General features: G+C 38.5%; 1 protein-coding gene across 1 annotated transcript in view; it reads right to left on the reverse strand.

Annotated features, from left to right (window-relative positions):
- LOC145671226 (cationic amino acid transporter 2-like) overlaps window positions 1-16686 on the reverse strand; it is a 1570353-nt gene that overhangs the window by 112885 nt on the left and 1440782 nt on the right. The gene's annotated exons all lie outside the window — the stretch shown is intronic.

Genomic DNA, 16686 nt, shown 5'->3' on the forward strand with positions numbered 1-16686 from the left:
AATTTCAGGGATAATATCATCATCTTTACGCACGTAACCGTATTCAGTTGGAGTTAATTTGGGCATCTTGTCAAAAATATGAAACCAACTATAACTTTGTAAGTATGCACGTTTTATGTGCAGTCGTAAGCTTGAAGATGTTGGAGCTAATTTAGTGAAATCGAGTCTCTTCATTCTGTTGTATTGATAAATGCGGAGAGCATTTATTGAGGTGAATTCCGGTGAAAAGAAATTTCTCTGCGTTGTCCACCATATTGGCTGACAATTCAGTTTTCCACAACTGTGTTAAAAGTTGTGGGCTATGCTTGGCACAATTCAGAGCTGAACGTTTACTTCCTATTTTACTGCTTGTGTCACACCCTATTAATGCATGAACAGCGGGAGGGATTTGAATCACTTTGTAGTCCAGAACATCGCCAAAGACGTGAACGGGGACATAACGTGAAGTGTTTCTTTTTCCGCACAGAACCCAAAGTTCGCTCAAACCATTGCTCCTAAAAGTGTTTAAAAAGTAATGCACTGCACAGACAAAAACATCAGCATCAGATGAAGCTAGTACTACTGTTTTAACACCTGTGTCAGTTACAGCGTGCTGAATGTGAAGAAATAATCGTTCATCTGCTTCTTCAAGTTGTGACGAAAGGTCGGCAATTTCAATGAATTTGTTACCATTCAAAATCCCACTTTTTTCTCCATGCTCACCAAATCCACCGATGTATATCTCTCTGTCAGGCCATTCAGTGTCTGTCGATCGCATATATTCCACGAAATATGGCTGGAATCTAAGTTTATTTATTGCCGATGCCCAGAATGCTTCCATATTCTTTGGAAGAGGAGTTTTTGACCCTGAAACAGTCATCTCTATGGGATCTACTTTTGCTCTTCGACAACGTTCCGATGACTTGACACTGTTTTCATTATAAACGTCAAAGACAATATCTATCCGAGAAGAACAACTGGAAATAGCTTGAATATGCTGTAAAATTAAATGTGCAAAATCTCCAAATGTTTTCATTGATGTTTTGACTGAAAAAATTACTCTAGCATGCAGCATGAAGTCAAACACAGTTGCAGTCTTCAAGCTTGAAGGTGGAAGAAGACAAATATTAAATTCCTTAAGTTCTCTTTCCAGCTCATGAACGAGATCCGACTTATTAGGTTTTTGAAGAAAGCCATCTTTTGTTAGAAAGAATGAAGTCGATGTCAGCTCCCAACATAGTAACTTATCGATAGGGTATTCTCTTTCTCGAGCAACATCAATAGTACGGAGTGCCTCAGCAGTTTCTTTCTCAACACTGATTGGTTCCTGTAACTTCTTTGGTATAACTTTCTTCAGCCTTGGAAGAGGATCTAATAGCCTTTTGGTCTTATCAACGAAACGTTCACGTTTAAAAGAGTCATACTCTTTCTCACCCTGTGAAACACAATTCAATTTATAGTGCTGATCATCTTCTTCAAAGTGCTTCCCAGTGATGGTATCAAATATACCATTCAGCTTCAAGTCAAATGGATTTCCACGTTCACTGATGTATTTCATGATGCATTTTATGTTTGCTTCATCCCTTTTGGTAATTAATGAAGAAAATTCGTGATGCACAGTGTACTCCGACTCTTCGAGGAGACCGCACATCTTTTGGTGGAACTGATGTATGTTCGATTTTTCATGCTTTATGAGGTCACACTTTGCTACAGATTGTTTTCTTCGCGTTATTCCGATAATCCCACTGTGATCTTTTGCAGGCTTGTTCTACAGTTGCTCTAAAGCTTGATCCATGGCAACGCTGCTAAACTTACGATCTCCATGCTGCACAACGAAGCCACCAGCAAGGAACTGTGAATAAACGCTGGGGTGACTAAACTCAAGTTTTCATGTCAAACCTGGCCGCCATATTGGATTTGGCGGCCATTTTGAAAAAAACCTGACGGGACTAGAACAAAGTACCCAAGCCAAAAATCATGCAATTCAACTGTCTAACAAATATCTGAAGAGAACGAACGAAACAAAAAGAGACTATAAGATACATTACATTTTAATTTATATCTATTATACTAATAAGCACAAGCACCCCCCAATCCAAAAGTTTAATTCGAACACTGACGTTCTATATGTCTTTGGAAAGCTAATTTTATATAGAGAAAGTTACAATAAAAAATTAACGTATTTTAAAAAAATATGAGTTTTTTATTATTTGAAACATGTTAAATCTGGCCTCCATATTGGATTTGGCGGCCATTTTGAAAAAAAAAACTGACGGTACTGGAACAACGTACCCAAGCCAAAAATCATGCATTTCAACTGTCTAACAAATATCTGAAGAGAAATTCTCTGAAGTCAAACTTTCCAACAGGACCTATGTACGGCTCCTCGACTAAATATGAAAATCTGGCATAATTTGCAAGAATCTATCTAGTCTAATATAAATAAAATAAATAGTTTGTTTGTGTTTGTCTGTCTGTATGCAGCCTGGGGACCAGACGAGTGGACCGAGAGTTATCAAATTTTAGTCAGAGGTACCCTGGCCCAGGTCCCAGATCAAGACGAATCTTTTTTTTTTTTTCAAAATTCGAACCAGAGGGTCTCAGGGTGCGCTTACAGGGACATGTAAAAGTGGTAGAAAATGGCCGATATTACTGTCGAATTCAGTTTTCGCGGTCGCTGAAATCAATGGTGAAACTCTGATCACATTAACTTACAAATTCACCCTATTCGGGCCGGGGGTCACCGGGAGGGGGGGGGGGGTCGGATACCGAGACATGTAAAAGTAATCCAAAATGACCGATATTAGTGTCAAATCCATAGTTTTCGCGGTCACTAATATCGATGGTGACACTTCCATTTGCGATGATTTGCAAATTAAGCTATAATTGTATGCGGGCCGGGAAAAAATCTTTAAGTTTTGCTTCCCACAGTTATGCTGGTTAGGCTAAAGGAGACAGTGATGATGAGAGATGAGTGAAAGGGTGGAATGAAGAAAGTGGAAGGAAACGGGAGAACCCCGAGAAAACCCACGAACACGGTGTTTGTACACCACAAAGTTCACTTGGCAGGGGCTGGGATAGAACCCGGGACCCCAAGCACCAGAGGTGAACGCTCTACCACTGAGCCACCGCGGTCCTCAATGAGGTTGCAAGCTGGTCAGTCATGGCGGGAGGTGGCACATGCCATAGGAGTGGCACAGAGTGTGATTTCCCGATTGTGGAATCGATTTCAAGCAATTGGAAGTGTTCAAAGAAGACAAGGACAGGGCCGTACACTAGCAACCAAAGCCAGAGACGATCGTTATCTCTTGTTAACAGCCCGTTGAAACCGGCGTCAGAATACAACTCTGCTGCCGCGAGCCCTCCGAACAACAACAGGACGCACAGTATCTACTCAAACGGTCCGCAATCGCCTTCGAGAAGGTGGTCTCTACGCACGTAGGCCTATGGTGTGTGTCCCATTAACTGCATGACACCGTGTTGATCGAAGAGCGTAGGCGGAGGAACATCGTGGGTGGGGACGCAATGAATGGGGCAATGTTTTGTTCTCTGACGAGTCTCGATTCAGTGTAGAGCCTGATAATCGACGTGTTTTTATCTAGAGAGAGTGTGGAACACGACACAATCCCATGTTTGTGCTAGAAACATCCCAGTATCAAGGTGGTGTATTGATGGTGTAGACAGGAATCAGCATTGGTGGGCGTACTGAGCTCCAAATCATCCGAAATGGCTCTTTGACGGCTCTCAGATATAGGGATGAGATCACGAAAACTCTTGTTCTTCTTTATGCTGGTGCCATTGGTGATTCGTTCCTTTTTATGGGTGACAATACTCGTCCTCACATAGCTCGGTTAGTGGATGAGATGCTGGATGCTGAGGGTATCGCTCGGATGAAGTGGCCAGCATGCTCTCCGGATCTCGTTCCAATTGAGCATGTCTGGATAATGCTTGGCAGACGAATTGCTGCTAGGCCAGTAAATCCAACAACCATTCCAGAGCTGGAAGTCGCTCTTCTGGATGAGTGGCACAACATCCCCCAAGAACTCATCGATAATCTGATTGAATCCATGCCACGCAGGTGCGAGGCCCTGTTGGCTATTCGAAGTGATCATATGACATATTAAGGAACAATCAGTGTTGTTGCCTTGCCTGTTTGTGAGCAGTTCGAGAGGTGCACACATAACCATCTTGTATCATGAGCCATGTGAACAAGGTTTTCCGTGCCCCAACACCAGTATGTGCCCCATTTTTCTAGTGTATCTTAAAGCATTCCTTCTTGTATGATAATATGAGTCAAACACAAGCTTATTCATACACTATATTAAGGTCTTGTGTGATATTTCAGCTGAACCCCTAATTTTTTTGAGCATTATATACAGTATATATACAGTATATATACAGTATATATACAGTATATATATATATATATATATATATATATATATATATATATATATATATATATATATATACAGTATATATATATATATATATATATATATATATATATATATATATATATATATATACATGATCGAAAATGGCCTCGAATCCATACTTGCTGAGATGAACAGAAGATGCCGTTTAAATCCACAAATTCAGCCCCATTAGTACTCTAAGGAGGATGGTGACATGTAAAGATAATTGAAAATTATCGATATGAATGTCAAATTCATAGTTTTGGGGCTCCACAAGTTCATTGGTGACAGTTTTGGTGCCCTTTGTGTCCAAAAATGAAACGTATTCTCCCCGTGCGAAGAACGGATATTCTGCTAGTATGTAATAACTAACGGAAGTTTCATTTAATATATTTCTCGCTGCTCAAATTTTCTCACTTGTGCGGTATATGTGTGTAAAGTAGAATTAAAACCTGTTGTTCTAAGTATTTTTCCGTTAGCGAAATACATTGTATATACACTAGGACGTCGTTAATCCTAACGTCAAAAATCCGAACGCGGTCCCTAGAAGGTTTTTACATTTTGTCTTAACGCTAGCGATAAACAAACAATAGCGTGTCCATCGACGTTATATGAAGCCAGTGTTTTTACAAAAGTTCATTTATATGTAATTGTTTGTCATGTATTTTTATTTTTATTTTTTCTTAAGCCTATAAGTTTTAAGTGTGACTTAGAGTACAAGCAAGTTCTTCAGAAACATTAAATGTAAGTAGCCTTACGTACGGTATTGTAATTACTGTATGTACTGAATAACCACTGTATCGATAGAAGAACATACCGTACAGTATATGTAAGCCTAAAGACATTTTCTTGGTCATTTTCGAAAATCCGAACAATTTGAAAATCCGAATACCTGTGGTCCCAATTAGTTCAGATTTTCCACTTCCCACTGTATATGTTGCAGACATGTTACAGCAAGTTAGATCACTAGCATCAGGCCAACTAATAGTTTTTAAACTACATTTTACTGTTTTTGCCAATATTTCCGAACAAATGATTTTTTCTAATGGTTTCAAACTTTCCGGAATTTTACATAGAACAATGAAGATATCTCTATGAAATATATGTTTGATTTAACATATTAACTAAAATGATTCTGTGATTAACAAGAATGATGATTCTGATAATACCCAAATTTCCCGTTTTCCCCAGCTCGGGAAAACAGTAAAAAAAAAACTGTTTTTTACCCAAAATTTCCGTTTTTATCACAGGCCTTCACAACACTAGTCTGAACACACAGTGCACCGAACACTCCTAACGATGGCGAATGTTAACACCACGACATCGGCAACTATAACTGAAATGAACACGTGACCATCACCACTAGACCTTGGCACAATGGCAGAGCATTGCATTGTCTGATGAATCCCGATATCTTCTTCATCATGACGATGTGAGGGTGTGAATCCGTCGTGTTCAAAGGGAACAGCTCCTTGACATCTGTACTGCGGGACGGAGACAAACTGGCTGCGGCTTAATTATTATCTAGGGAACATTCAGGTGAGCATCCATGTGTCCAGTGGGGGTCGAGCAAAGCACCATGACGGCCGAGGTGTCGCACGCTGCTTGCAGACTACGTACACCCCCTTCGTGACGGCCATGTTTTCCATCGGTAGTGGAATTTTTCGGCAAAATAATACACCATGTGACAAGGCCAGGAATGTGATGGAGTGGTTCGAGGAACACAGGAGCGAGTTCCAAGTGATGTGCTGGGCTCCAAAGTCTCCGGATCTGAACCCAATCGATCACATCTGGGATGTGATTGAACGTAACGTGAGGGTGCATCACCCCCTCCCCGGAATTTACGGAAATTAGATGACCTGTGTGTGCATATGTGGTGCCAACTCTCTCCAGCGACCCACCGAGGAACATTGCGACCATGCCAAGACGCGTTACCGTTGTTATTCGTGCCAAAAGTTGGACATACTAACAATTAGGTAGGTAGTCATAACGGTCTGGCTGATGTGTGTATATATTTTAACTCGTATATTTTGTCTCGACTCGAATTTCGTGACGTCTCGACTCGAATTCGAGTCGAGTCGAGACAGAGACTGTCGAGTCGAGACACGAGTCGATACAGCACCATATTTTTGAGTCGAGACAACATTTTCTCGAGACGAGTCGAGACAGGCTTAAATCTCGACTCGACTCGACTCGAGCGCATTCCTAGGCGAAAACATGATAAAATGAACTTTAAAGGCCTATAGCTTCAAAACTATGGAGCCTACCGTAGTCGGGTCAAGACTTAGTAAAGAACTAATATGTGCTCTATCCAAAAATACATGTTTCAGAATCCTGCATACTTCCGCAACAATTTTTATAGAGGTAGTTAGTGAGTACTTCAGATTATGTGCCCGTAACCAAATTGCCTGTACAAAAATTGTTGAGTGAGTATCTGCTGGAACATGTATTTACATGTATTGCTGGAACCAAAACTTTGACAACATTAACATTAACATTATAAAGACTATGAAAAACATCATCTTTTGAAAACGTTCTTGCACCATGAAACAAATTACGAGGAATTTTAAAATATTTTGCAGTGTAGCTACATTATTTACACTATATTTAGAATAATATTTAGCAATTTATTTAAGTTGGCAACACTGCTAAAAATAATGGAACTGCGACTTGTAATTAAAACCACCAAAAACTATTGTTGTAATTGTTTAGAAGCAAACGAAAGCAACAATCAATATATAAAAAAAAAAACACACACAAATACTTTATTTTTAGCGGTATTACAATCACTGCCCAAGTGTTTGGTATCTCAGAAACGGTTTGAAATAAGTCTTTTGGAAGCATCTACATAATGAGACGTTATATGTCAGCACGTTTACGAAGCAAAGTCTTTAGAACAAGTTATATTTTCCATTTTTTGTAACTTTGTTCCTTCATTCATTCGAAATACATTATACCATGATCATGGTATTTGATGCTAAGAGACAAATGATGTGCATTGCACCGCCTATGCCATTTGAGTTATTAGAGATCTCCAAAATGTTGATATTACTAATACTGTATTGTCCTTTGTTACACTGAATAATGTACGTGGTATTGTGGTTTTATTTAATATCTAAATTGGAAATAGGTAATATCTCACATAGTGCAATTTGAGAAAATACAATTTTATTTTGCGTTGGCAATACTGAATCTTTATCTAGTAGTATTGTAGAGTATCTAGAAGAATTTTCAATATTTCACACAACATGGTACAAAATTTCAGCATTTTATATATATATATATATATATATATATATAGGGCGTATCCAAGGTGGACTATAGGGGCTATATCCTCCCTATATATATAGAGAGAGAGAGAGAAAGAAAGAGAGAGAGAACATTAAATACAACAGCAGTGGATTTTGTTTCGGGAGGGGCCTGAGCCCGATACCTACCCCCTAAATACGCTACTGTACATGAGTCAACCGTTCCCATATTATCTCTCACAGCAACGAAACAAATTTTGAGTAAAGGCAAAAAAGCTATCAATATTCGAGACGAGACCGAGACTGACCAAGGTCTCGTCTCGATCTGGTCTCGATTTAGAGAGGTCTGTCTCGGTCTCGGTTTCGTCTCGGTATGTAACAGTTCGTCTCGGTCTCGGTCTTGTCTCGGTATATAAAAGTCCGTCTCGGTCTCGGTCTCGTCTCGATAATTCCAATATATTACAAGTGCATATCTCAAGCATTTCCAGTAGAATTATTAAATCGCACCGGCTTTATAACTTGTCTGTGTGGTGTAGTGGCTAGCACGTGCGTCTCATGTGAATGGGGTCCCGGGTTCGACTATCGGTGTGAGAACTTTTATAATTTTAAATGTCCTCAGTGTGTCTGTGTTTGTGTCCCTGTCGTTCAAGGTTGCTGGAAATTGTATAACCGAGTAGGAAATATACAGAAGTAACTCACAAGGGGAGAAACATACTTTGGTAAATGAACTTCGCGAGGTAAGAGTGTACATTTAAAGTGTCAATATTACAAACTACTATAGCCAGAAAACCCGTATTAAAGTTTCTGACTCTCAGCATATATGATAGAACGCGTTAAGTTATCAAATGGCAGAGTGAGGAGTATTTACACCTCACGCGCAAAAGGACCCGCTCGAGTCGTTTTTCTTGTTGTAACCAATAAAGTAGCCATTTGTAACTACAATTAAAATATTAATTCACCATATGTTTATAATGCATACAACAATAAAAAGGCTCAAATTAGTTGTATCAGTAAATATATTGACAGTGGCGTATATAGGGGGTGGTTACTTGACTGAAGCTTCCCCGAAATAAATTTCGTACATGCACAATTTCATTAAAATTTGTTTGCTTCCAAAAGAAAAAATATAAGTGCTTATGCACGTGTTGTGCACAGCCCCTTCCCGAAACAAAATCCTAAATACGTCTCTGTATATTTATATCACTAGATATATTATGGTTACCACAGTCGTTCTGCAAAAAATGTTCCTGACGTTTCGTATCCATATCTATGGCAGTGCGAATTACAAGGGATATGAGGGGGAAATCCCCTTTGGTAGTACTGGATATATGCTACAACCAGAGGCATCGTTTGAGACTTCACTTGAGGGGGGCAAGAGCATCACTGACATAAGATTTTCACGTTTTGTACTAGTATATTAATAGACAATTGATTAAAGTATATGTATTCCTCAAACTCTTGGGGGGTAATTGTTCCCTTTTGCTCTCCTAAATGACGCCCTTGGCTACAATTGTTATAGTTTCCCATGCTATTGTCGTTTGAAATGACGCCTGAGGTTATAGCATACATCCAGTATTACCAAACTGGATTTTCCCTTAATCCCCCTTGTAATTCCCACACTGTTCACTAATAAAAACACAAAGCGCCAAGAACATTTTTTACACAACGACTGTGGTAGCCATAATATATCTAGTGATATCAATATACAGTGGCGTATTTAGGATTTTATTTCGGGAGATACTATGCACAACACGTGAATAAGCACTTACATAAGCAAAGGAGAGGAACAAAAACGTTATGAAAATGTGGGTTAGCAGGCCCGTGCTCTGTGGTCATAAGATTGGCGTATTGACCTTCGGAATCGGAGATCCTAGTTTCAATTCATGCGCAAAGTAACAATTTTATGTGTATTTTTTTGTACTCAAATAATACGCTCATACATTTTAACTTTGATAAAAATAATGTATTTATCCGTAATATATTAATTAGCAAGAAAATACAAATTGCAACAAAAATGTTTTGTTTTTGTTATAAATAACCCTATTACTAAGTAACACTTCATAAAGCTACTTTGCAAAACAATTATCGAAATTTGTATTGTTTGTAACTTGAATAAAGTACTAATTGAAGCTAAAATGTATAAAATTATTATTTGGGAAAATAAAGAGGTTGCCTTGCGCGGGAATCAAACTCAAGACCTCTGGGGGCGGACTCCAGTACACTAACCATCTGATCACAGACTACGAGACTGATAACCGCTTTTTCCATAACGTTTTCTTGCTCCCTTTTTTGTGAGTAGATTCATGCGCCATCCGTGAGGAGCCTGTTTTCAATTCTGGGTCAAATCATTGATCTTTTTGCTGGAGAATCCAAATGTCCAATAAAAAATGCGGGTTCACATTTAAAATTTTAAAGTTACCCCCGTACCCCCGAAGGAAATAGGTGTTTGGTATCATTAGATAGCCTTTCCAAAAATATTTAACACGTGTTGTTTTTGTTTTCCTTATCTTTATATTTCGCGAGATATTTGATCGTTCCTGGACTATGAAGACACAAACACACACACACACACACACACACACACACACATATATATATATATATATATATATATATATATATATATATATATATATATATATATTGGCCGGATTTAGGGGGTGAAAATTGTACTGCACGCCCCTTTGTTGTAAATATACACTATCTAAAATGAGAAGCTAGCAGTGAAAATAACCACACTTTCCGAACATTCCTGCCATAATGTTTCCGTTTGGGGCTTAAACGGAAGCAGAGCGTTGCGAAAACAATACTTTGCGTCGATTTTCAAACGATCGGAGGAAAAGGATGCACCAAGCAAAACAATATAGCACTTGTCAAGTGTGTAGGAAAACAAGCCGGAGGAGAGAAGAACTTTTTTCCCTGTATATCCCTTGCAACTCTCTGTAAAATACTTTCCTCCGTTCTATGTATCAGGGTTGTTAGTAGTAAGGAATATTGGCACATGTCACTCTGAAGAGTTTCAGTGTGATTGGTTATTTTGCAACTTCAAAATTCCTACTTCCCAATATGGATTTAAATTGCTATGCTAACAATCAGTGACAGGTTCTCTAATTTTTTTCTTGTCTTATGAATAGCCTCACTGCTGAAAGGAACTTTAAACTCAAAATCAACTCAACTCATATCCTGATATAACCGTACCGATACGAAATTTCATATAAAGAATACACGCTATGACAGCTGTTGGTTTGAATTGGGCTTCGGGAGTGGATCTTTAAAATTATGTTTTTCTAATGTGTTGTAATAAAAGAGTATACAGGTGTAGAAGTTACAAAGCAAATATAAGGCCAAGGAGCAAATATGTCGAATTATTATTATTATTATTATTTTTTTAATTATAGCATCCTCGTCTTTGGTGCGAGACATCTGAGTTTGAATCTGAAAGTAAATCCGGTTTCTGAATGTGAAAGCGCATATGGTTCATTATAGAGGAAGATATTTTACTTTGAATTTTCTAGAAAAGGAAGACCAATTGACTTACATGTAACACTTCCCAAGTATAACACTCAGATTTTGATAAAATTTAACAGGTTGGTACTACACATAAACAAATATTTGTTTTTTTACTTTCTACGGAACAACGGCTTTAGGGGGCAAAAGCTCCCACCCAAAATTTTGAAAGTTGACGGTCGAAAGGCAAGAAGAGGTGGACAGAGGTCAATGAAACTCCGCACAGACACTGTAAACTTAAAATAGGGAAATACTGTTTAGTATTTTCCTTTTAAAAAAGTTGAGCGGGGCACAGACCTTCTAAACCGTTGATTAGGAAATATCAAAGTGTAATTCGGAGAGGGCCTTGGCCCCAATATTGTTTAGGGTGCCAAGGCTTTCTCCGAAAAAATAAATATTACCGTAGTAGCGCAGGAAGGAGTGGACCGAAGCAAATGTAATTGTGTGTAGGTATTGTATATGTTAAATGTTAAATAAAGCCTCTCGTGTTTCCCAAGTGTCCGCATCCGATTTGCTTCAAATTTGGCACATCAACAGGAAATAGGAAATAAATCGACATGTGCTTCTGTTTATGCGGAAAAAACATTGTAAGGGTTAAAAGCGCCTCCCAGAATGCTATAAAATATGCTATACTGTTTGCGCTTACTGTTGATGTGACAAATTTGAAAAAATCGGATGGGGACATTTGTTGAACACGAAAAACCTCAGTTTACATATATAATATCTACACACAATTTCATTCGCTTCGTTCCAATCTTTCCGCCACCCAACGCTTCTCTCCAATCAAAGGTTATTATTATTATTATTATTATTATTATTATTATTATTATTATTCATACTAGTGCAATCACGAAGCAGTCAAGAAAAATCTATCTTCTTGTAATGCGAAACCTACCATTATTTATATTTCAAATATATTAACACACGAAGCGATTGACGAAAATTCAATGGACTCAACATCCAAAATAGGAGAACTCTTAATTTATTTAAAGTCCCACATTCCTACACTCCGACAAGTTCCTCGAGGTGCTAGACTAACTATGGCTCACTCCTTAAGTTCTACAAAAGGTCACGAGTACTAGTAGTATTGATACTTGGCCAGATCTTTTAATTTTCCCTTATGTGGCTGTCTGTATTCCGCCATATGCCGAGAAAGTTGCCAACCTCACCACATGGGTGAAGCTGAGACTAAGAAACTAGTCCGATAATCATCGATAAGCTTTGTCAGTCGAATTCATTAAATTATACAAAGTTCGTGATTTGTTAAAATCCGCATCATTCCACAGGAAGAATATTGAAAATAAACTATCTGACGGTGACGTAAGAGGAGCAGTAAGATTACTAACATCCGAATACTCAATAGCAACGCCAGATAATTCAGTGTTAGAAGCACTCAGAGCAAAACATCCAGCTCACTCACATTTATTAGCCATCCCTAAACTTCCTGAGACATCAGCATCAGCAACTAAAGTATCATCTACGGAATTATTGGAAGCTATTAAATCTTTTCCTTCTGGATCCGCCGGTGGAATGGATAACCTCAGAGCTTCAATTTATAAAGATTTAGTCCTATCCCACTATTACGATTCAAGAGATCATCTCATTAGGGCTATCAGAGAACTGTTACATATCATTATATCGGGAAATGTACCCACCATATTGAGACCGATATTCTTCAGTGCGTCGTTACTTGCTCTTAGGAAGAAAAGTGGTGGTATTCGGCCAATAGCCGTGAGCAATGTTTGGAGACGATTGTCGGCCAAAATAATATGCAACAAGATGTGCGACTCACCCATCAACATACTATATCCACACCAACTAGGAGTCTGCGTCCCATTTGGGGCGGAAGCCGTGGAACATGCAACCCGCACATATTATTCTACTTCGCACACACAAGTGAAAGCATTTTTAAAAATCGATTTCAGAAATGCCTTCAACGAATTAAGTCGAGATTCCATGATATTATCTGTTAAAAACAATTTTCCACCATATTTTTCGTACATTTCTCAATGCTATTCTCAGCCAAGCAACCTATATATAAAAGATAACACTATTATAGCACAGCGAGGCATTCGACAAGGTGATCTGTTAGACCCAGCGCTGTTTGCTTTGACTCTCCAACCAATTGTTCATAATATTAAAGCAGAGCTGAATGTCTGGTATTTGGATGATGGAACAATAGCTGGAAATACAGAGGTAATACTACAAACATTCATACACATGCATCATCAATTGGCTTATCGCTAAATTACTCCAAATGTGAAGTGGGATTCATCGGTGCTACAGAAGAAGAAATTAAGAACGTATATGATATCTTTAATAAATCAGCACCTGGTATTCAGCTCCTTACTCCAACTAATGCAGAGCTTTTAGGTTCAGCTATCTCAACAGAAACACAGAGCAAAATGTTATTAGACAAGACCTCCACACTAGAATTTTTTGTCACGACTTTCCAAGCTTTCAGCCCATTTTGCATTTTATTCATTAAAGGCTTCATTTGAAATGCCAAGATTATTTCATTTCCTTCGATGCTATCCGCCTTTGAAGGAAGATGTCCTATTGGAAAAGTTTGACGATATTCTTAAAACTGGACTGGAATCCATCCTCAATTCTTCACTTGATAACAACTCTTGGATACAAGCTTCATTACAAGTCAAAAATGGAGGTCTTGGAATCCGTCGCGCTACAGATATGTATTTTGTCTTTTCTTGCGTCTTTCTATGCTGCAAGTCAATTAATTAGCTCTTTTTCAATGGGATAACGACGAAATCACCAATCCAGATGTGCTGGACTGCATAGCTAAATGGACAAATTTAGTTCGTTTAGACCCTGCGGCTCTCGAAAATCGTAACAATCAGTCGACCTGGGACGAGCCCATCGTTAATAATCATGTAGCTTCTTTATTGCAGACTACAAATAACATTGAATATGAGGCTTCTCGCGGTCATGTCCACTGAAAACGGTGCATGGCTTCAAGCTCTACCATCACCTTCTCTGGGCCTACATCTATCGAATGAGAGCTTCCGAGTATCCGTCACTCTACGTTTGGGAGCAGATATAAGTGAACCACCACCACTGCCCCAACTGCAACATCTTTCGTGCAAAAGCAGCGCCGGTCACTCAAGTGTGAATGATATAATATTAAGAGCTTTAATATCTGCGGGGCTCCCAGCAGTGAGGGAACCGAATGGATGTAACCGTTCAGACGAAAAAAAAAACCCGATGGTTTAACATTAGTACCATGGAAGAAAGGAAAGGCATTGATTTGGGATTTCACATGTTCAGATAATTATTGCCCCTCCAACCTTCAATATTCCTCTGTACAAGCTGGACTCTTACCTGCTCTAAGAGCAAAAGAAAAAAGGAATAAATATAGTAATCTACTCAAAAAACTATTGCTTTGTTGCAATAGCAATTGAGTCTAGCGATTCTTAGGAAGAAGGCGGTCTCCAATTTATGAATGAAATCGGCCACCGTTTGTCAATTAAATCAGAAGATACTCGAGCAAAATCTTTCCTGATTCAACGCATTAGCATAGCCATTCAACGTGGGAACGTGTCGGCTATTGTGGGAACGTTACCACCGGTAAAGAGTTAGAAGAGGTCTTTCTTCTGTGATTGCAGAGGAGGGAGGTTTTGAGTAAAAACAAATCATTGGTAGAACAATTTATGTAACAACCGAGCAAGGAGTAGGGAGAGACAGCTCACAGTCCATAAGTTTATATGAAAAATTACGGCAGAATGCTGTACCGTACGTCAAGACAGTGGCATAACATGACCTGCTGGAGCCATTGAAAGCAGAAGATTTAGTATTACCTGCCAAACAGTATGGGAACAAAGGTGTGTACGCGAGCTATGGTTTATTGGTAAATATCTCCGATCATGCTGAAGGGTAGCAATTCGAGGAGTTATGTATGTTAGGAAGCTTTCTGAGGCCACCAAAGAAAACAAGAGGCACGTAGAACAGGCGAATAAGAAAGTAAAGAGACAGGGAAGAGTTTAAGCATTTTGAATGTTAGTAAAATTATGTCATGAATAATTACAATAACTACTATAAAAATATACAAATAAACAATTATTATTATCTTCAGGAAAATTCGAATCACGTATTTAATCACCTTACGTCTACAATATCTGTAAATAATTTCATTCACTTTGGTCAACTCTTGCCTTTCGGGCGTCAACTATCAAATTTTTGGGTGGGGGCTTGTGATCCCTAAAACCATTTTTCCGCAGAAAATATAAAAAAACATATTCGTTTATGTGTACTATCTACCTGCTTAATTTTGTCAAAATCAGATGTTACATGTTAGAGTTTAAACAAGGCCGCAGTGGTGCATTCGATCTCAGCTCGCTCCAAGTGAATTTTGTGGTAGACAAACAGCGTGAGCGTGGGTTTACTCGGGGTTCTCCTAGTTTCACCATTCCACCCTTTCATTCATTTCTTATCAGCGTCTCGTTTAGCCTAGCCGACATACACTGTTAAAAATGATTTATTCAAAAATGAATACATTTTAGTACTAAAAAAAATTGAGTAAATTTGTCTCAATTTTGAGGAGAAAATAACTCAAAAAATGAGAATGAGGAAATTTAATTCATATTTGAGTCAGAGACTGGTTCTCAAAAACGAGTAATAATGTAGTCTTAAAAAAAATATTGTTTTATGACATAGATATATCATTGAATATCGTGATATATAAAAGACAGTTTGCAAATGCAAGACTATGGAAAACAAGTACGAACAAGCTAACATAAGAGCACAAAAGTCCTTTATAATCCTGAACTATATGTTCTCATTCTGGCTGATGAAGGAACTACTTAGCGGTTGGATAAAGAGAAAGTTAGAAGGCAACATGGTCGGCAAGTGTTGTTTACTAACATCATAGGATTTCGCAGGTAAGTACTGCTAGCAACATGAATTTAGTTTTAAGTGTGAATGCAACATTGCTTCTATGCGATCATTGTAATCGATTGACGGTTAATCACGACAATGCATTATTTTCCTTCGAAAATCATGAGTAATGCTTCTAGGTACTGGTTCCCAGATAGAATGCCCGGAAGCCTCACTCTATGCTTCTGGGCATTCTATATCTTAGACAAAGTTGTTGTGTTAATGATATGCGACTTTCCAATATATTCAGTAAATTGTTTACTTTTTTTTTTTTTTTTTTTTTTTGGTGAATTGGGGGGTGCAGGTTTACTTTTGGCGCAGCACTCTAAATAACTGTTGGAAAAATACAATTCTTTTAATAATTTCCCTCTTATTGTCCCCTAAAAGATTTGTGGTGGGTGACATGAAAATAACTCACTTTCAGGCCCGTATCCACGCAAGGGGGGGTCTAGGGGGTCGGGCTCCTAAATTTTTACTGCCTGCCTAAAATGTTCATGGTAGGCTTGCAAATGAACTATAATATGGTTGGAATCCTCTCCTCCCCTACATTTTTGGGGTGGCTACAGGCCTGCTCACTTGCACAGATAGAATTTCAAGGGACCACCAGAAGTATTAGTTGAAAAATCGCAATTCCTTTACGATTG

The sequence above is a fragment of the Thermobia domestica genome, chromosome 15, assembly GCF_964235325.1.
Source record: "Thermobia domestica chromosome 15, izTheDome1.hap1.1, whole genome shotgun sequence".
NCBI classification, from domain to species: Eukaryota; Metazoa; Arthropoda; class Insecta; order Zygentoma; family Lepismatidae; genus Thermobia; species Thermobia domestica.